This window comes from Aptenodytes forsteri, unplaced genomic scaffold (assembly GCF_000699145.1).
Source record: "Aptenodytes forsteri isolate BGI_AS27 unplaced genomic scaffold, ASM69914v1 Scaffold414, whole genome shotgun sequence".
Classification (NCBI taxonomy): Eukaryota; Metazoa; Chordata; class Aves; order Sphenisciformes; family Spheniscidae; genus Aptenodytes; species Aptenodytes forsteri.
The window spans coordinates 642,073-649,483 of NW_008794579.1; the positions used below are offsets into that span (position 1 = coordinate 642,073).

Consider the following 7,411-nt stretch of genomic DNA (forward strand, 5'->3'; position numbering starts at 1 on the left):
TGTGATGGTTGGATGATCTTAGAGGTCTTTTTCAACCTCAATGATTCTATGATTCTATGATTCTGTGTAGTAGATGTAAGGTTTTGTAAAAGACAAAAACATGAGAACGTCCTGTAAGAACCTAAGAAACACCCTGTGTGGTCAGTGCAATGGTACATCTAGCCTAGAACTGCCTGAAAGCAGAAAAAAAGAGGCTATTTAGGGAGAGCATATTAGCTTAGCCACTTCCAGCAGTCTGTTCCCTTTGAAACCTCCAAGCATTCAGGTGTATTAAAGAAGTTAGAGGATCCTTTAGTATCCATTTACAGCCTTTTTGGTTGTGAATTTGTCTAATCCCTTACCAAACCTTCTAAATGATTTCTCTAGCTACATCACATTCTGTGGTAACAAATTAAGAAATGTAATGTTGTCTGTTAAAAGTTCTTTTATGTGTTTTAGTCCAAAATCCTACTAGGTTCTTCAAGTGCCTTCTTGCTTCTTGTGAACAGGCTTTGGTGAACAACTGTTCTGCTTTCAGTTTAGCCCCTGCTTTCATGATTTTCTTTCTAAGCTTCCTCTCTTTCCCTCATGCTTTTCTTCCACAAACTTAAAGGTCCTTGCTTTTTCAAAAGGCAGTTGCTCTATTCCATTGATCACTTTTGTTACCTTTCTGAATACATTCTACAAATCCAACATCTTCTAGATTAATATTTCCTTAAACATCAGATTACCTGGGGAGAAGTTATAAACTCTAAAGAGTGACTCCTCATTTCTTCCTCAAACTGCGCTTCTCTACTTTACCATTTCAAGGCAAGGTTTCCAGATGACAGACTACTGTTATAATAAAGTTTTTACTACACCAGTATAGTGCTTGTACTTCATTTTGGTTTTTCCCTTGTTAAAATTCAGTATAGATATGAAGCCATTTCCTAGTGGAAGGCTAAATTAACACTGGGGAAAAAAAAAGATATTTGAGAAGTTTTTAAATATTCATACAAATTCTGGCTTTGGAAAAGCATTGCATATAAACAAACACTTTTTTTTTTTTTCAGCTACAAAGTTGATTGATAAAAGATGACACCCTAATGAAGATTATGGAAAACTTTTAGGTATGGCTGAAATGCTTGCAGTCTTAAAAACTGTGCATGTAAGCACAGGTAGTTCTATTCAAGGTCAACTTAAAGTATTACATTTGTAAAGTATACATAAAATTAGGCAAAGATTCCTTATTTAATAATAGAATCACCAGATAATTTATGTTGGAAATGACTTCTCGAGGCCGTCTAGTGTAATCCTTACCGAGAGCAAGACCAGCTAGATCAGGTAGTTCGGGGAACTGTCCTGTCAAGATCTGAATATGTCTCCAAGGACGGGGATTCTACAAGTTTCCAGACAACTTGTTCCAATTGTTAACCACCTTCATAGGGTTCCTCCCCCCCCAATATCTAATCAGAATTCTCCTCCATTCCAACTTGTGTCCATTGCCTCTTGCCGTGCCACAATTTTCACCTCTGAGAAGAGCCTTGCTCTGTCTTCCCTGTATCCTCCCATGAGGTGGTTGTAAACCCCAATAAAATCTTCTCTTAGCCTTTTCTTCAGGCTGAACAGGTCCAGTTACCTCATGCTCTCTTTGTACATCAGGTTCTCCAGGCCCCTGGCCATCTTCATAGCCCTTTGCTGGACTTGCCCCGGTATGGCAATGTCCTTCTTTTAGTGGAGAATGCAAAACTTAGGCACAGTCCTTCAGATGCAGTTTCACAAGTCACAAGTAGAAAAATAATCATCTCCAGACTTGCTAGCTACACTCTTCCTAATGGAGCCCAGGATACTTCTTTGCTACAAGGACGCATGGCTGGCTCATGTTCTACTTGTTGAACACCAGGACCCCCAGGTCGTTTTTTGCAAAGCTGCTTTCCAGACAGTCGGCCACCAGGCTCTACTGGTGCATGGGATTATTCTTCCAAAGCTGTGGGACTTGCATTTCTGTTTGATGAACTCTCTGAGATTCCTGTTGGCCTGTTTTTCCAGCCTGTCAAAGTCCCTCTGAATAGAAATCCTAGCCTTCAGCATATCAACCATTCGCCCCAGTTTTATATCACCTGTGAATTTCCTGAGAATGTAACCCATTGTCCAGGTCACTAATAAAAACACTAGACAAATTTGATTCCACTATCAAATAATGATGAATGCCACTGGTTACCAATTGCCAACTAGGCTTTGTGCCATTTACCACAAATCCTTTAAACATGGTGGTCCAGCCAATTTTGAACCCATCTTAACTGTTTACTTTTCCAGTCTGTATACCTCATTTTGACAACAGCATTACTCAGGGAGGTCACGTCAAAAGCCTTGCTAAAGTCAATTGCATCTACTGCTCTCAACTTATCTACAGACCTGGCTATTTCATGATAGAAGGCTACCAGATTAGTTAGGCATGATTCACCCTTGGTAAATCCATGGTGACTGTTTCCAGTCACCTTCCTGTCCTTCATGTTCTTGCACACAGCTTCCAGAAGCATTTATTCTATAATCTTCCTAGGGATTGAGGTTAGAGTGACTTGCCTGTAGTTATCTGAATCCTCCTCTTTAAGATGGGGTTGCTTTTGCCTTCCTCCAGTCATCTGAAACCTCCCCTAATCAGTATAACTATTCAAAGATAATAGACAGCAGTCTCACAATGATGCCAGGCAGCTCCCTCAGCACCTGTGGATGCATCTCATCAGGTCCCACATACTTATGTATGCCTAATTTGCTTAAGTCCTTCCTAATTATTTTCCTCTGCCATGCCCAATGCTTTACTCCCACAGATTCTGCCTCTAGGCAGAGCAATCTGGGAGTCACCTGAGGGTGAGCTTATCAGTAAACAGAAGCAGGGAAGCCATTAATAACCTCTCTCTTTTCCATACCGTTTGTCACTACATGCATATCGTTCATCAATGAGGCCGTGTTTTCTTCATCCTTCTGCCACACCTGCTCAGCTTTCTGCACATTGGAATGGACCATTACTGTGTTTGAGAAGGTTGTCCTCGGCTCCTTTGCCTTCCAAGGGTGGGAATCCAGTCAAGCAGATTCCTCAAACAAAATGAGCTCTCCTTAAATTCAGGGCTGTGATTCTGCTGCTTGTCTCTTCTCACAAGATTTTCAACTCAGTCACTGGGGCCAAGGCTGCTTTACATCCCTCACCAGTTTTTCCTTGTTTGTGAGCAACAAGTCCAGCAGAACATCTCCCCTGTCATCTGGTTGATCACCTGTATCAAAATTTTTTTCTCAACACTACAGATGTCTCCTGGGTTGCTTGTGCCCAGCTCTATTAAACCACCAGCAAATACTGTGGTCATTGAAGTTGCACATGAGTATGAGGGCCTGTGATGGTGAGACTTCTTCAAGCTGTTTAAAGAAGGCTTAATTTACTTCCTTTTCTTGACCAGGTGGTCTGTGGCAGATGCCCACCACTGTGTGGGTTTGCCCACTAATCCTTACCCATAAGCTCTTGACTGGGCCATCATTCATTCCAAAGCAAAGGTCAGTATATCTGAGGCTCTCTTTTGCATAGCGTGAAACCCATCCTTCTGACCTTCTCAGTTTGTCTTTCCTAAAGACCCAGTATCCTTCCACTGCAGCACTCTGTTTGTGTTGGCTAGCCCACTGTGTCTCTCTAAACCCCGTGAGACTGCTGCTGTGCCACTGCACACACACTTCTAATTCCTCATGTTTGCATCACATGCTGCATGCATTTCTGCATATGTACTGAAGAGGGACCCCTTCAGTCATGCTGCTTTCCCAAGTGTGAGAGCCTCCCCCACTATTCTGTCCCCTAGACACTTTCTCATTGCTCCATGTGCCTTCATTTCTCTTCCTGTTAAGGCAATCCTCCTCTCATGTATCTAGTTTAAAGCCCTCTCATTAGGGTAGGAAGCCTGTTGCCAAAAATGCTCTTATTCTACTTTATCAGCTGGGCCACATCTCTCACCAGTACTTACTGTTCTTCAGAGAGGGTACTAAAAGCTAAAGATCTGTCTGCAATACCAGCCAGACACCCAAGCATTCACCTGCATGACGTGCCCAAACCTACCTAAGCCTTTGACTTTCACTGAAAAGACTGAGGAAAACACCACATGGCCCCCCAGGCCCTTCTTCACTACAGTGGTCTGTAGTCACTCTTCGATTTGTTCCAGGTCTCCCTTGGTAGTACTGTTAGTTCCCCTTTGGGTGGGCAACCAGAGGTAGCAGTCTGAGGGTAAGATGAACATCAGCAGTCTCTCCAAAGGATCTGAGATCCAAGCCTCCAACAAGTAGCAGACCTTCCAAGAAACGAGCACAGGTAGGCGGATGGGTTCCTCCATCCCATGCAGAAGGAAATCTCTTCTATTACCCACCACTTGTGCTTGGTGCAGGCAGTTGTTTCAGGTTCCACTGGCCTCGGTGCCTCCTCTGATAGAAATGCTTTGTCCTCATCTATTCTCAGTGCACTGTACCTGTTCAGTAATTGCAGGTGTGCAGGCAAAGAAGGAATATTCCTTTTGTTGCTAGAGTCATAAGTTTCCAGCATCCCCCATCTTGGGAGTCTCCATCTACTACTCCTTTAAGTATAATCTATAGATCTCCATCCTTCCTTGCATCATATAGCTCAGGCTTTTGCCACTACAGGGTATGTGGAAAGACCTTATTGAACTCCTGCATTCATTCTCTGTGATGGTGTACAGTCTGCTCACCTCTTTCACAGGTGAGGCCACCATCACCCCCACCCCAGAAAGAAGTATTGTCTGCAGTCCAAAGTCTGCATGGCAACATTGTGCTTCAGGAGTACTGCCTGCATCAAGGTTTCTGTTTTGCCTAGAGTATTTTCTTCATCTGATGCTGGAGACTGTCCTGTAGCACATTACCACCATCATTGCATAGATCTTAGTCTTGAGCATAGTTTCAAGGACCATCTCACAACAACTGACAGGCCTCTATTTTCTGCTCTCCAGGAACTGTGCTTCTATCTAACAGATTTGTATCTGCTCCCCAAGCTTCAGCTGAGTAGTTGCTCGACACTCCCTGATTAGCAGTCAGGTGAAGACGGTGTGTATAGGCACTCCCTAAAAAGGAAACCCCACTAGCAAAGCCCTCCAGAAGCTTTTCCTTACCCAGTATAGCAGCCTGCCAGAAGATGTTGCTCAAAAAAGAAGATCCCAGAAGATATTTCCTGCAGTTCATTGCAGAAGCCTAGAAACTGCTATGACAACTGGTACGTCTGTGTTAGCTGTTCTGTTTTCTGTGCTCATAGTCCTTATGATACGTAATTATTATATATCATTTGTCTTCTTTTATTTATAAACCTCCTTGCTGTCTTCTTCTTTCACAATCCAGTACATATATGCATAACCTCCTAACTTCCTAGACTAAATACCATCTAAATCATTAATTTTAATCCTGTAGTTTGTAGATGTGTTAATTCTTCACAAAGACTGTATCTAACAAGTGTTCAAAAATACTAATGGAAAATGTATATAGTCTGAGAATTCATATGTGTACTTCTTACAACATTTTAATAACTTCATGCATATGATCTCACTTTTTCAGTCCTGTAAAGCAGGCAGATGTTTTCATACTCATTGTTTTGTTTGTGATTGCACAAAGCAAAATACTCCTTGATAAAATGAGATGTGACACTTGGTTTGTCCACAATGGAAAGAGTAATGAAATATAGTCACAGGCTTTGCAATTTAAAAAGTAAAAATAACCTATTACATCAACATATAAGAATCCAGTCTTGACAAATTAGCCATAGTAACTAATAATAATAATAAACCCCACAAAACTTAGATATTCTGCATCCTGAAAGTCCATTGGGAGACTCTCAGGTCTTAAAAGAAGTTGTATGCCTATGTATACGTATGTACATGTGTAATACACACACTTCTATATAGACTAACAACCATATGTATTTATGTATATATTCAAGTTATTTTGATGCACATACACTATGATTAAGTGGCAGGGGTGGGTGGGGGGGGAGTGCTGGCTGTGAGTGCTATTTCTATGTTTCACACTTCAATAACTTTCAAGCTATTTATATGTTAGACTTGAAATAGCTTGTAAACATTTTTAAATCTCTTGCATAAAAACATATATAATACTTATAGGGACAATAATTTTAACCACTTCTTTTTCCTATCCATTATAAGCAAATATTTCTGTCCAAATATAAAGTTGTTCCTTTTACCATTATATTGCTAACTTGACATGATGGAACAAGGTTTAATGCAATGTAAGTGACCTAAGAATATGAAAAAAGCGCAACTGAAAAGGTACTATAATTTCATGTTTTACTTGCTACTTTCCAATCAGATGATGACTAGCTGACCCACTATAAAGCAAGCAGGGGAAAAAAAATCAACAATTAGTCATACTATACAAGTATCACATATTTAAATTAGCTGGTTATATTAAAAGATATTACATTCCAATGTGTAGAAGCTGGCCTGTAGCACCAATCTAGCTCTATAGAGAAAAAGCCACACTGAAGCATATAAGTTCATATATCTGTAAGATACTGTATATTTAATAAAAATTATGTATACCATATGAAGACAGAACAGTTGATCTAATATTATTGATGACTTCATATATTAATAGCTTCTCATCACTGCAAGCAACTGTATTGGGTTTGCATGACAAGGTTTTGGTAGCGAGGGGGCTACAGGGGTGGCTTCTGTGAGAAGCTGCTAGAAGCTTCCCCCATGTCCCATGGAGCCAATGCCAGCCAGCTCCAAGACGGACCTGCTGCTGGCCAAGGCCAAGCCAATCAGTAACGGTGGTAGCACATCAGCGATAACGTATTTAAGAAGTGTGGGGAGGAAAAAACTGCGGCAACAAACAGCAGTGGAGAGAGGAGTGAGAATATGTGAGAGAAACAACTCTGCAGAAACCAAGGTCAGTGAAGAAGGAGGGGGAGGAGGTGCTCCAGGCACCGGAGCATAGATTCCCCTGCAGCCCGTGGTGAAGAACCATGGTGAGGCAGGCTGTCCCCCTGCAGCCCATGGAGGTTAATGGTGGAGCAGATATCCATCTGCAGCCCGTGGAGGACCCCACGCTGGAGCAGGTGGATGTACCCGAAGGATGCTTGACCCTGTGGGAAGCCTGCGCTGGAGCAGGCTCCTGGTAGGACCTGTGGACCCGTGGAGAGAGGAGCCCACACTGGAGCAGGTTTGCTGGCAGGACTTGTGACCCCATAGGGGACCCACACTGGAGCAGTCTGTTCCTGAAGAACCACACCTCATGGAAGGGACCCACGCTGGAGCAGTTTGTGAAGAACTGCAGCCTGTGGGAAGGACTCATGTTGGAGAAGTTCGTGGAGAACTGTCTCCTGTGGGAGGGACCTGACACTGGAGCAGGGGAAGAGTGTGAGGAGTCCTCCCCCTGAGGAGGAAGGAGCGGCAGAGACAAC

General features: G+C 42.5%; 1 protein-coding gene across 1 annotated transcript in view; it reads right to left on the reverse strand.

The window, feature by feature from the left end:
- LOC103893362 (protein eyes shut homolog) overlaps positions 1-7,411 on the reverse strand; it is a 949,231-nt gene that overhangs the window by 614,180 nt on the left and 327,640 nt on the right.